At 39.7% G+C, this 13,648-nt stretch overlaps 1 protein-coding gene across 2 annotated transcripts in view; it reads right to left on the reverse strand.

Annotated features, from left to right (window-relative positions):
• kank1a (KN motif and ankyrin repeat domains 1a) overlaps positions 1-12,189 on the reverse strand; it is an 81,422-nt gene extending 69,233 nt beyond the window's left edge. The window contains exon 1 of one of the 2 annotated variants that reach the window (XM_051951068.1): positions 11,996-12,189. The gene's annotated coding sequence lies outside the window, so the exon portion shown is untranslated. Of the gene's footprint in view, positions 1-1,786; positions 1,888-11,995 lie in introns of those variants that run through there. The other variant, XM_022195045.2, reaches the window with a different exon arrangement.
• Between the last annotated feature and the right edge of the window lie 1,459 nt (positions 12,190-13,648).

Here is a 13,648-nt window from a genome sequence, read left to right on the forward strand (position 1 = left end):
ATAACATTGGTTTATATTTAAACAGACCAAAGAGGAGGAAACATTACGTCAGTTTTGATGACCTTCATCCTTAATCACCAGCACAACATTGTCCCATGTGAGGAAATAGCAGCTTCACCTATCTTCTCCTCATTAGTTATTCATCTTTGGTTGTGCCACAGACATAACTGATTACAAGCATTTTTAATCCTGAGGCTGAAACATGTTGCAACTGATGAAGAGCACACAGAAAAGGAAGAAGAGTTTGCACAATCACACTTTTGGCTTCCAACCACTAAATGAACACAACTTGAAATGCTGCACCTTCACAGAAACTGCAGTGATAGAAAAAAGCCCATATAGATAGAATCAGTTGGTTTCAATTTTGGTAAATGGAGTATTAGAATGGCTAGTTTTGCAATTTTCCCAAGTAATTTTTGGTCATATTTCTTTGAGTTGCCAGCCCGGTAAACTGTAGTGACTATTGATTTTGTCTGCAGCAGTGGCACTAAAAATGAAGTCTTATTTTGATGCAAAGTTTTGCACATTAGCAGGAATGTAGCACAGCATGGCAATGAAAGCAGTGCACCTTTCATTCGAATGTGAAATAAGAAATTTTGTCCTCTAAAAATCTATCAATAATAAACTCAATGTTGATCAAAATACTCATGGTTATCGCTTTGGTAACAATCCTGTAGCCCTAATCGGAAAAAACACACTAAGTGCATGGTAAAAATCACATCTAGATCCACGAGATCTCTGCTCTGCTAAAACCAACAGTAATAAAATCTGTGATAAAACTAAGACTTCCTCAAAATGCTGGTCTGCACCAGAGCCTAAATGAAACAATCCAAACACAGCAAACATGTTATGAGTGAAAGCACCTACAAAAAAAAAAAAAAGCCCCTAAAACAAGCAACATCAGCCGGTGTCTTGTTAAAAAGGCCACAACATATTAATTTTTGGACAGCTGCACATGCCAGACAGAAAGGTGGAGCCCTGGTCAGAGTTTAGGTCAGAGTGATTGGATCTTTACTGGGAATGTGTAGAGCAGCAGCTGTAGACACAACAAACACCCCCTCACTCATAAAACCCTGACCAGACCCTTGAACCAGTCCACAACACCTCACATATCTAAAATGCGAGACTCTGGTTCAGCAGTATTTCCTTTGGATGCTTCCAGGAATCAGAACAGCAGTAATCATAACGGAGTGTGAGGCAGATATATCTTAGATGGTCATGTTTGCAAAAATGGCACAACTGCAGAAATAATATTGCCAAGAGTAAAACTTTCCACCTGTGCATGTTTGTACTGGGTAACTTTTTAAAAAAAACAAAAAGTGTCTTTACATGCACACTAGGATCCCAGCTTCGATCACATTCAAAGTATGAAACATGAGATCTGGCTATTTAGCTCCCTATACATTTCATTTTATCCATGTTTTGATCATTTGTGTGTATACTACATGCCACAGTATCTTGGTTTCTACCGGAGCACTTCAGGTAGCATATCCAGGTTTCTCAAAAACAAGATAAGATGCACAAAACTTGTCGAAAACTCCAAAATCCAGTTAAAAGCAGGACTGGTGCATATGGAAATCTACTCAATGGCGCACCACTAAGGACACAAAGCGTTATCTACATATTTAGTGCATTTTTTACGGAAGTTTGTCGCTACTTTTTGCATGCAAACTGTGATTAAAGCAAAATCACCATAAAAAGGTTATCTAAATCCAGTGCAACTTCAAATATGGACACATCTTCAGTAAACACATTGTATTAGCAACTCAGCACTTTCTGCACTCACCTCCCTCAGGACTTGAAAGCCTCAAAGTTATCCCGTAAATGCATTTCACCCACACACAGCAGCCAGCACAACCAGAGTGAACACATCCCAGCGAGAAACGAGGGATTAGCATGGAGACGTCACCCGGCGCTGTCTCACACGGCAGAGCGTGGGCCAATCGCAGCGCGGCCGCTCAGACACCAAACACACACACATTGTAACCTGACAATAGGGGCGGCTGTAATATGAGCAGCCTGGTGGCTAGTGGGCCGAGGCTCTGAGGTTCTCTCAGCCGTAAACAGTGGCATCCCTGGCAGGAGACAAACTCAGCAGCTCTTTCTGTGGTGCACAGGATTATGGAAGTGTGGATAAACTCAGGGAGTTTCCAGTAGCCCTAGGGTAAAAACTTTGATGTTAAAGTGCACCTTGGCTCTTGTTGAAAAAGGACTGAAATTATTCAAATAGCAGCTTTTTCTTGAACGTAAAAACCAGGGCTGTCTTCAATGATCATTTTGTCTTTAAAGAAAGATAAATCAACTCTGGATTTGTTGAGCCAACAGCCCAAACTGAAAGACATTCACTCACACACAACCAACAAATAATATACTGAGAAGCTGGATCTAATGAATATTTGACATCATTGGTTAAAAAAAAAAAAAAAGTCTCCGATTAACCTCCTGGCCATCGACTGACTACTTGTTTCAGTGGAAAACAATGACAAAGATGTGAGAGGACTCTTGATGAATAGATCAGTATTTTCAGAAATCAATCATCAGGTTTCTCTCCAAAAATTAGAAAAGAACATATCAATCTCATGTCTGTATGTTAAGGACAAAGCTACAGTTAAACAGCACAATTAGGGCATACGTTGTCTTTTTAATCTGTACATTACCAGAAATACAAAATGGACCATTTCTTGTTTCAGGGAATTATGTGATGTAAATATTTTCTGGTAAACAACAGCAATGCATGGTGACTTCCTGGAAGCTTGCTACAGAAGTGCCCCCCCCCCCCCATTTGACATTATCCTGCTTATACGGGGAGTCAAACCAAGTTATCGAGTCATCATAATCACATGCCTTGGGTCTGCTGTTTTGTTTACAGAAACAGTAGCTGGTTGAGTCATACGCCCATTAAACTACCAAAGGAACTCAAACTAAAATGCAAGCCTGCCTGTAAGACTGACATCAAAAATAGTAAGATGACATCATTGTATCACATTATATTACCAAGCAGGGCTCCAGAGTGAAACCACCGTGGTCAAAAATGCAACCCAAAAAAAAAAAAAATCAGCCGAGTGCAACTAAAACTGGTTCACTTGATATCAAGGAGGATGTTTGAGAGTGTCTCTGGGTGATCATTTGGTTTCAAATTTGGTATATTTTCCATTAAATCATTTTACACACCTGTCTGAGTTGCTGTGCTGCAGGAACTGAGTGGAGACTAGAGGCTTCTCTGTGCACAGCAATCTAGCTAGCATCTACTGACGGTCTGCATGTGATGCATTTAGGAAACATTGGTAAATTGTAGCATCTATTAATACACAAATCTGTAAACTGTAAGTAAAGAATATTACCTGGTTTAGTTTCTCCCTCCCTAGGCTGCTTCATTCTTGCATGATATCACTCATGTTGCATCACCCATCACCATAACAGTGCAAAGATGCATATAAAGCATGGCTGGGAACAGAGCTGTTGCTATCGGATATCCTCAAAAGAAACGTTAAATATGCATTGTGCACTCCAAAAAAAACCAACAAAAAACACACATTCCATGTTGTGATACACAGCTGGCTGGCAGAGCAGCTCCCCTTTCAGCAGCATTTCACTACCAGGCAACAACAAACTGAAGCTAGGATGATTCAGGAATGTCAATAAAATCTAACACACTGCTTACAACACATCCAAAGAACAGCAACCTTTTGCTACCTTTAGGCCCCAGCTTAAAATAAGTGATACCACACCAAAACCATGGTGCACCTAAACTATGTGTTGGTGCACCTAAATGAAATAGTTAGGCGCATGGGTGCAACCAGTGTAAACAGTTAGTCTGGAGCTCTGTCAGGATGTAAAAATTACAGGAATTTACTGTAACAGATGTGAATCCAAGCTGCCTACAGTTTCTGATCTCTGAAGAAGAAAATTACAAACTTTTTAAAGCCACCATTGAAGTCCACAGAGGATGAGCTTACAGAAACTGTGTCTGTCTTAATTAAAGGCACACATGCACCTACTGAAGGTGGCCAATCAAACCTACGAATTTTCAATCAAATGGCCGCAAGAGAGACTCCTAAATCTGGCCTTGACTGTTTAACCTTACATGAAAGTATCATATTTTGGGTAAACAAGGCTTGTAGGTGACCCGTTTACAGCTGGTTAGCTTTCCAAAGACAGGTTGAGTTCTGGCTAAATTGAATCGGTGCCCAAACTGCCTTCTTGAGGAATGTCTCAACTTGACAAGCAAAGTCTGTGCACGTCTGCATAGCTGAGGGATTATCACAGTATCAGTTGAGCCCTGAATTCCCTTTGCACCTGCCTTGTCCTGCTTAACGTACAAGAAACAGGCGGGATTTTTCACCCCAGTTTTTTTTTTAAACCACACCACTCGTCTTTCATTCACAAGTGGATCTGAAGAGATAATGACAAGCCGGGGGTGAGCTGTTTCTATAAACTGACACTTCCATCTGACATGCACAGCACTGGATGTTTCTGTGTACAGAAGTGTTTAACGTTTCGCCGATCCCTATCATTTCTGCAGCTCTGCAGATCCACCAAAGCTCCACGTTTTGTGGTACTCTTGTGGTTACAACAAGAACACTGCTGGGTTGATCCCTGGCCCTGTGTGGCGGATGCTTGTTATTGATCGATGACACACAACACCACGAGGAAGGCGGTGACTGCCTCCGCCTGCTGCAGCTGGTTGATGGTTACTTTGGGCATCATGAAACAGAATGCAATGACATCCAAGCCAAAGTATGAAAAAGGGAGTAAAGCCAAGAAGTATTCACAGTAAAGCCAAGAACTATTTCAGTCCAATTTCATGGCCTGAAATTGGACTAAAAAGCAAAGAAATCTCACCACCAGAGCAAATAATCACAGGTATTGCTCAGTAACCCAATCAACTCTCAGCAGATGTATGGACATTGTCTCTTATTGGGCAGTAAAATTCTAACTCATTGCACCTTCTGAGCTACAGGTCTGTTTATCTTGAGTAAAAGGTGTTTTGGACAATTCACTTAAGAAAATTGCTCTTACAGTGTGCTTAGCCAATAAATGAAGCTTTACGTTAGTAAGAACTTCTATATGTTAAATAAAAACAGTAGCAAAGAAAACCAGTAGTCCCTGATAAAATAATTCATGAAACACAACCTGGGTAAGCAGCAGACGGATAAATGCATGGATTTATGGACAAATTAAATATTTAACCAATTTAAGGTCTACTAACAGGAGAGAGGCAAGTTAAATTCAAGTAGTCTTTAAGTTTTGGCTAAAATCACACATTTAAAAAAAAACTTAGCACATTTTTTATGATCAGATTTACATGTTTTCCTCAATAAACATCTCTGGAAAACATTGCAACTAAAAATTACTACATTTAAGGGTTAATGACCAGAAATATGTCAGTTTCTGTCTAAAACAGAGCTGCAGCATGAAGATAAATACTTATTGGGATTCTAAAACTACAAGTGTTGCAGGAGTTTTGACATCAATTCTGATTCCCGTCATGTTCATTGCACGCAGAAACTAACTCACTCCCCTCCTTCCTATAAACAAAACATATCGCCCATTCTATAGTCAATAAGGCGTCTACAATCAAAATGAATAATCTGCTTTCCCCGTTAAGGCAGTGAAAGATAATTAGGTGCTTTGGGGTTCCTTGCGTCATTACATCAGTTTTTTTTTCTGCCACTCCTCCCATTGTGGTCAAAATATCAAAACAATAATTATAGCAAGCCTCGTCAAGCAGCGAGCCTTTTCATCGAGCCGTCTTTCTTTCCACCATGCAATTAATTCAATTCACAGGATCGCTCCATTAGCTCTGGCAGAGATCATGAAAGTGACGTCCTACACAGTTAACAAGCACGATAAATGCTGATGCTCCTTTATAAAACAGCAATCATAAAAACATTTATTACAGCCGCTTAAAACTGGCATTATATGCATTTTGTGTAAACATATTGGATAAATAATCAGACAAAGAAAGAAATTCATGACTCTACTTTAAAGTACATAAATGCAAAAATGGCAAATGTCAGTGATCCCTGTTGATCATCTCTGATACAAAGAGCACATGATGACTGAGAGGAGGCACGAATGAAAGAAAGGGATTAACATACCAGGAAACAAAACATCTTTGTGGAACACACTTTAAGGTTTAGCCAGGGTTAATCCCAGCCACACACAGCACTACCTTCACTCATTCATGTTTGCTGTGACAATTTTCTTCCCAAAAAAAAAAAAAAAACTTGCACAAGTCGAAGCACGCAGGAATGAATCATCCAACATTTCTCCATGTGGTTAGAAAGAAGTGGATGAAAGCTTATCCGGGTTACAAGGACAACAGTTCAGTCAAGAATTCGGATATTTAACATGATCGTTTGTGAGTTTTGCAAACGTATCCGGTTGTTCTTTAGTAATTCCTCAGTGTCAAAAAGTGATGTGCTTGCTGAAATGCAAGCTTGAAAGAGTTTCACTTCGTTCTGTTTATATCTTCAGCAGATGCCGCTGACATGGAGTTCAGCTCCACATGCCTCCAAAGCAAAAAGGGGGTTATCAAGTCTACCATCAGCTACACAACAGCTTCCGCGGTTTTTGTACACAAAGGCGGTCAGAGCTATTTAACAAGCCAGAATGAAAGTTAACAGTTTGAAACCTGAGCTCTTCAGACATTTAGCCGTTGTACATTATGTACAATGTCTTTGAGGATCACTTTAAGTGGTTTGATAAATTGCAAAAGTCTCATCTCATGTTTCCTTATGGCATAAGAAAGCAACATGTTGAGCCTACAGTCACATTAGAGACCCTGTAGGACAACAACAAAGCATAGCTGGGAAAAAGCTGCAAAATCTACCGAAGGAAAAGGGACCAGAGATCCAAAAAACATCTAATATGCCATTTATCGTTTAGTTTTGAGCTCCATCGGTGTACAAAACATATCAAAAAGCTCTCCCTACTGTTGTATGCTACCAAAACTTAGAGTGTATAAACCACCTTCTTGTTGTGCAGAAATTTAAAGTATTCCCACACTTTAAAAACCTTGGATCTTTAGAAACTTCTACACTGGACTGACTCTGCTGCAGGTGGCATTTTCTAAAATTGCCACCCAGTCAATAACAAAACAAAAAAAAAATGCACATATTTGGAAAATGGATTCATTTAGAAGTGTTGCATTATAAAAAGTCAATGGAAATTGATGTAGTTTTGATCTTTTCAGAGGAGTCACTCATGACTGATCGGCTGTCCCTCTTGTTTCGTTGTTTGCATCCCCTGACAGAATGAAACATGACCGATAGCAGCTGAAATGAAACAATACTTACAGCTTGCCCAACTGAAAACAACTCCCTAAGACATCTGTTCATTTTCAAGGACTTTTAGCAGTTGGCAAACAGTAAGTTCTGTTTCCAGCTTCTTCTACTCTATTTATTTTACAGTCATATGTAATGTTGTCTTTACCGCCACCTTCTGATGGCTCTACATAGCCAAGTTTATTTGCTTAATAGAAACAAGACTAACATGCATTTTCTCCATTTTTGGGACATTACAAAAGTTTGCTTCAAATGCTAATGTTAGCTGTAAACGTAATAAACATGTCCAGGTCACTTTATGCTTGGAGCTGGGTGTACCACAAAGGAAAATCCTTTATGAATACAGCAAAACAATGACAGGTTCTCGTATGTAAACATATCCAGTGACCGAGCAATCAAAACTGCACCTCAAATGTTTGCCCAAAACACTCAGTGGCATCTTATATAATGTTTGTGATCAGTCATGAAAAAGTCAGACACAGCCAACACAAATGTCTCCCAATCCATCTCAGCCCACTCTGACTCCGTTAAGCCTCTAAACCCTGCAAGAACTCATTTAAAATGATTTTTGAGCAGTTCTGCCAAAGCTTTGATCACTCCAATAAGAACTTCCTTACAAATTTGCAAACTGTGTGGCGCTGGCCTGGCAGCTGGCCCAGGCTGCTAGAAATCTTTTAGGAGGATTCCCTGAAGCTTGATTTTCTTTATTACATTCACCAAGTCTTCCATTTAAAACCTGCAGTGCAGCCATTGTTATTGCAGATATTTCAGGTTCATGCCCGGAGGCTATTTAGGCGATATCTAATCTGATATCTCACTAAACATATGTAGCTTTCATCAAATATGTACTCGTGTGCAGTTTATCTGAAGGGTTTGGTCTTTGCAGGGCAGCTCTAATTGTTCAGTGTCAGTGGATCTACTATTCAAAGTAGATGTGATCTTGTAATAACAGGGCAGTTCCTGAGGCTCATGTGGGTCTTCATTCCACACTTTAAAACCTGAGCAGCTGTAACAACTCATTCACCTCCAACCAAACCAGTAAGAGTGGTTTCTTTGGGGTTATCTGGCAGTGAAGTTCTCACACAAAAATTCATCTTTTCAAGTCAACAGCGCCAAAGAAGTATTATTTTTAGCACTAAAATGTGCAAGTGCAGCACAAACGGGACAGAAGCATGCGCAGATGTTCGACCGAAACTAAAATTACAACTCAGCACCCCCTCAACATTAAATTACAGAGAAAACTTCATCGCAAGGGTTTCACAAAAACTGTACACCCACAAGAAAAGCAAGTCCAGATCTGACGTACAAACTGCTCATGTGAGGCTGTGGAGTGGAAGTCATTTTCTCTAAACAAACATTGGAGGGATGGGAGTACTAATCACAGGGAGGCGGTGGCAAGGGGTGACACATCTGAGCGGCAGAGGCCCAGCTTTGATCTCGTGGACAGCAGGGTCATCTCACTAAGGTGTTAATTGAGAGACCTCTGCCATATGTCCACAGAGGCTGACCGACCGGCCTGCCTGATGATGTGGACCCAGAGCGCCGCTAAGCCTGATGTACCAAGCGACGCCAGGCTGCGTTTCCACCAGATCTGCTTATGTGTTGGTGTGAAACCAGTGAGAGGCCGTGAAATGCAATGAGTGGTGCAGTAAGACATGCACAATGTACAGATTTGGCACAAAGCTTCATGAAGCATGAACAAGTTGGAGCTCAGAGAATGAAATGAAGTACTGATAAACAAGAAGCTTGCACGCTAGAATGACTGAGAAAAGTCAATAAAGTAGCATCGTTTGCTGGTTTTGTTTGTCTTGTAAGATACTAAATCGAATATATTTTGAGTTTTAGACAAACCAAACACTTGAATGTCAGCGTTTTCTGACATGTTACGGTGTAGACAGGTAGTTGATTAACCATTTAAAGTCACAACTGGATTCTTAGCAATACACATCTTAATTTTAGATTGAACTGAAGTAGTCACAAAATAATTTTCTTCAATGTACAGATGTAGCACTAAACTTGATGAAGCATGAACAAGTTGGAGCTCAGAAACTGATGTGAAATATCAGTAAACAAGAGGCCTGCACTTTACAATGACTGAAATAAGCCAAAAAAGTTGCAAAGTTTGCTGGGTTTTCAGGTTTTGTTCATCCTTTATGACTGTAAACTGAATTTCTTTTGAGTCTTAGACAAGACCAAATACTTGCACGCTTGCTTCTCTGACATTTTATGACCCAACAGGTAATCGATTAACTACTTAAAATTATAATCATATTCATAGAAATACACATCCAAACATTACACTGAATTACTAGAGTGATAAAGTACAGATTTAGTACTAAGCTTGATGAAGCATGAACAAGTTGGAGCTCAGAAAGTGAAGTGAAATGCTGGCAAACAAGAGGCTCGTATGTTATAATCACTGAAAAAAAGCCAATGAAGTAGCAAAGTTGCTGGGTATTCTGGTTTTATTAGTCTCTTATGCTAGTAAATTGAACATTTTGAGTTTCAACACTTCCATGTTAGCTTCTCTGACATTTTACAGCCCAAACAGGTGACCAATCAATTAGTTGAAGTCATAATCATGTTCTCAGCAATATACAGCTCAGAATTAAAACACTCACTACATCAGTTTCCTTAATATTGGTGCTGAGACTGGAGTTACAGCAATTATTCCATTAGTTGTCAATTACCAGCTATTTAGATAGTCAATATGACATTTTTTTTTAACAAAATGTTTCTGGTTTCTTTATTTTTATCTGACAGAAAACTGAATATCATCGGTTTGTGGTCAAAATAACACATTTTAAGATGTCATCTTGGGCTTTAAGAACCACCAATTGACTTTTTTCACCAAATAGTAGAGATAATCATCAACCGATTTATCAGCTATGAAAATAATTATTAGTTGCAGCTCTAACAGAGATCTTGAGAAACTAATACATCTCTCGGAACTTCAACATAAAGTTTCTTTGCATGCATTACTTTCTGAATATTGCTTCTGAAGAATGTGCAGACACACCGATAGACAGAAAACACCTTGAAGACAGAAAATCTTGCATAAAGATGTTGTGCCATTATAGTGGCAGCGCAAAACACGTCTGAGCTGTTGTCTGCAAGACCCAAAACAAACTTTTAGGCACCACCACCAAAGTATACTAAGCTACAAAAACGTCTTCCATGAAAAATAATCCAATTTATTAGGGACAACTTGCATTTAACATAAAAGAACCTATTTTAAATGCAGTATTTCAACATTGAAATCATATAAAAGGATGTAACTTGAGTTACTGAGAGGTGTTTCACTTTGGGGAAATACGGAAGTCAACTCAACTTTGGAGTCAAAAAAAAGCTTCAGTGCCAGTGTGTCTGTAATCACTGATATGGAGGCACTAAATGCTTCCATGCCTTTATGAACGAAGCAATTAAAACATGACTTACAGCTACAAATAAGAACAACAGATGAATGGCACACAAGAAAACGCACTCAAGAAAATCAGCATTATGAAAATTATTTCTAGAAATAATAATGTTCTCCCAAAGTGACTTCACAAAAGGTCACCAGTTTCACCAAAGCCACACCAGGTTGGGGCTGAAGAAAAGCTTTGTTTGGCCTGGATGAAAGCACTGCTTGAAATCTGTACTTATTATACCCAAGTGTAGAAAAATGGATTCAGGGATATGCCAGAAGTGCCACACTGGAAGCCAAAGAATTTCATTAAACCGCCTTCACAATGCTCATATTCTTCCCCTTGAAATATCAATTCGGCGCTTTATCTCTGAAGAAAAGTGGAAAAGCCTTGAGTCCTGAGAAGATGAAGAGCCCTCTGTTTGACCCCAGCTCCTTACCGGCACAATAGGGACCACCATCCAGGTCTGCATCCCCTCTATTCTGACCCCAAAATGCCTCAGCTCCCCACCACAACTTCTGTCAGTGGAGAAGATGGAGAAACATAACTCGGCTTTATGATTTGGATACCAGATATGACCAACGGCAGCTTCATTTACACTGTGCGCAACATTTCAAAGTTGATGACAGTCCCTTTCAGCGCCCCATAAAGAGGCTTTTGTTAGGAGTCTATCACTGTACTGTATTTCAGGCTATGAAGAGGAGGCAATGGAAAGGAGTGTAGTGAAAGAAAGACGTTTGAGGTGAGGATTTTTTTTGGAGGGACACTGCAAGTCTGTGGTTTGAGCTCCAAGCAAAGACGAGTTAACCATATGGATTACAAGAGAAGTCGGTGTTTGAGAACTGTTTAATTGGTAAAATCTCTGCAAGGAGCCTCCACTATTGTTTTTGCTTTAACCACATTTCCTTGCACTTGGAGCTCAAAGTTCAGCCACACAGCACGCATGTGAGGCACTTCCCAACACTTGTGTGACACCTGCGAGGCGCAAAGAGGCTTATCTGTAGGGAAGGAAATAAATTAAACAGCGCCAGATTACCACAAACGAGCAGGTGCAACAAACACCATATGACTTTAAACATAATCCCGATTAACCAGCAGCGCTTCATGGGATTGTCTGGTCTGGTCGCTGCAAGATCACCTGACCAAGAGCATGCATCGAAGACACATGGAACTTAAACGAGTTATCAAAGCAAAGGCGTGTGTATGAATATATAATCACAAAACATATTTTAGAGTTCAAATAATTATAAAAAAATAACATAAATGAAGCTCCATGTGACTGCAAAGTGTTGAACTCACCCGACGCCAAGGGTCCCCAGGCTCTTTCTGGACTTTAATGCAACTTCTTCCCTCTTCTGAATCAACAAATTGTCCTCGAAGTGAAAATCTTGCAGGTAAATCGTCTGGACAACGTGGAAACTTGAAGGAAACCTCTACTTTATCCCCTACGACACGCACCACGTCTTGTCTGCAGCACCAGCAGCCTCTTTGTACTTCAGCCCAGCAGCAAGTTGACCCGCGGACATGCGCAGTCGGTGCCCAGAAGAGCTCAGTCCGCTCAGCGCTGATCAGGTCAGGCTGTGCTACAGGTGTAGTTTACCTGCCGCCGGCTTGACCTACTTTTATCGGCCAAGTAGCACAGGGAGCTACGCTAACCAAGCAGGATGTTTACAGACTTATATAGCTTAAAGGTTAAAAGTAGTTAATGAAACTTACCGGCCCACGAATGAGTTAGCTAGCTGTTAGTGTACTAACCAGCTAATATAATAGTCTAAAGTCGCTTCAACACCTCTTACCTGAGCTGTCGAGCAACTTTGCTGCACTATAACCGTATTTATTAAAATGAAATAACATTATTAAACGTCAAATAAATCGAAAACTAATGTCTAACAACATTTAAGTGACATATATGATGTTCAATTAACCGTAGCTAACGTATAAAGTTCTCCTCCGCAAAACAATATAGGTCTTGAGGTGTGCAATGTATTTTAAATGGAGTTTATATCGGTTGGCGCATTAATATCAACATTTTTAATTGTTGTGTGTCACAGCGGTTCTTTCTGGGACTAATTTTAACGGTTTCTAAAATGATTCCGTCCGTTAATTAAAATTAAATATTTCACACTGTTACAACGTTATATGGTTGTAAAAAAATATACAAGGATTATTTTGAAGTTTATTGATGACCAATACACATCCTACAGTGTTTGGGATCAGAAGAAAGAGTCGCCTTGACAAATAAAGCTAACTAGCCGAGGACGCCATCTTGTGACAATTTCTTGTAACGGTTGTAAATTAGGTCCAAATGTAGATCCAAATGCAGATCGTTCTAGAGAAAAAAAAACTACTATGGAGTATAAATGTCCTAAAATAGCCTAAATTTGCGGTCTACATATTTAAATTCACTTCATTCAAGACGGTGAGTGAAAAGCCAGAAGTTGTATTCTATTCATAGTACCAACTGTGTTCAGCTTGATTTTTTTTAAAAGAATGATTTCGATTGTGTTGGACTGACTGAGGCTAAAAGCTAAATAGCTACTAAGTAGCTTTGTGTTTTCGTATTCAGGAACAGATTAATACGAAGCCATACAGAAAAGAATAAAGACTATAGCCTTTCTAGGATAGATAGATAGATAGATAGATAGATAGATAGATAGATTTATATAGCGCAAATTCACAACAGAAAGTTATCAAGTCCTCTCATGTCACATCACATACTACTAAAGTTAAGAAATGGACCCATATAGATCCTTCGAAAGAAACTCAAGAAATGACAAGGCATGGCAACAGTGGAGAAAAAAACTCTTCCCTTTTACCAAAAAGAAACCTTTGGCAGAATCAGGCCGAGAGAGAACAGTCATTTGCCTCAGCCGGTCGGGTTGAAGTAAAGGAGAGACAATCAGACAAACAAAAACAGGAGCTAGCTGGATCCAAAGATAGGTCAAGAAGAGA

The sequence above is a fragment of the Acanthochromis polyacanthus genome, chromosome 7 (genome assembly GCF_021347895.1).
Source record: "Acanthochromis polyacanthus isolate Apoly-LR-REF ecotype Palm Island chromosome 7, KAUST_Apoly_ChrSc, whole genome shotgun sequence".
NCBI classification, from domain to species: Eukaryota; Metazoa; Chordata; class Actinopteri; family Pomacentridae; genus Acanthochromis; species Acanthochromis polyacanthus.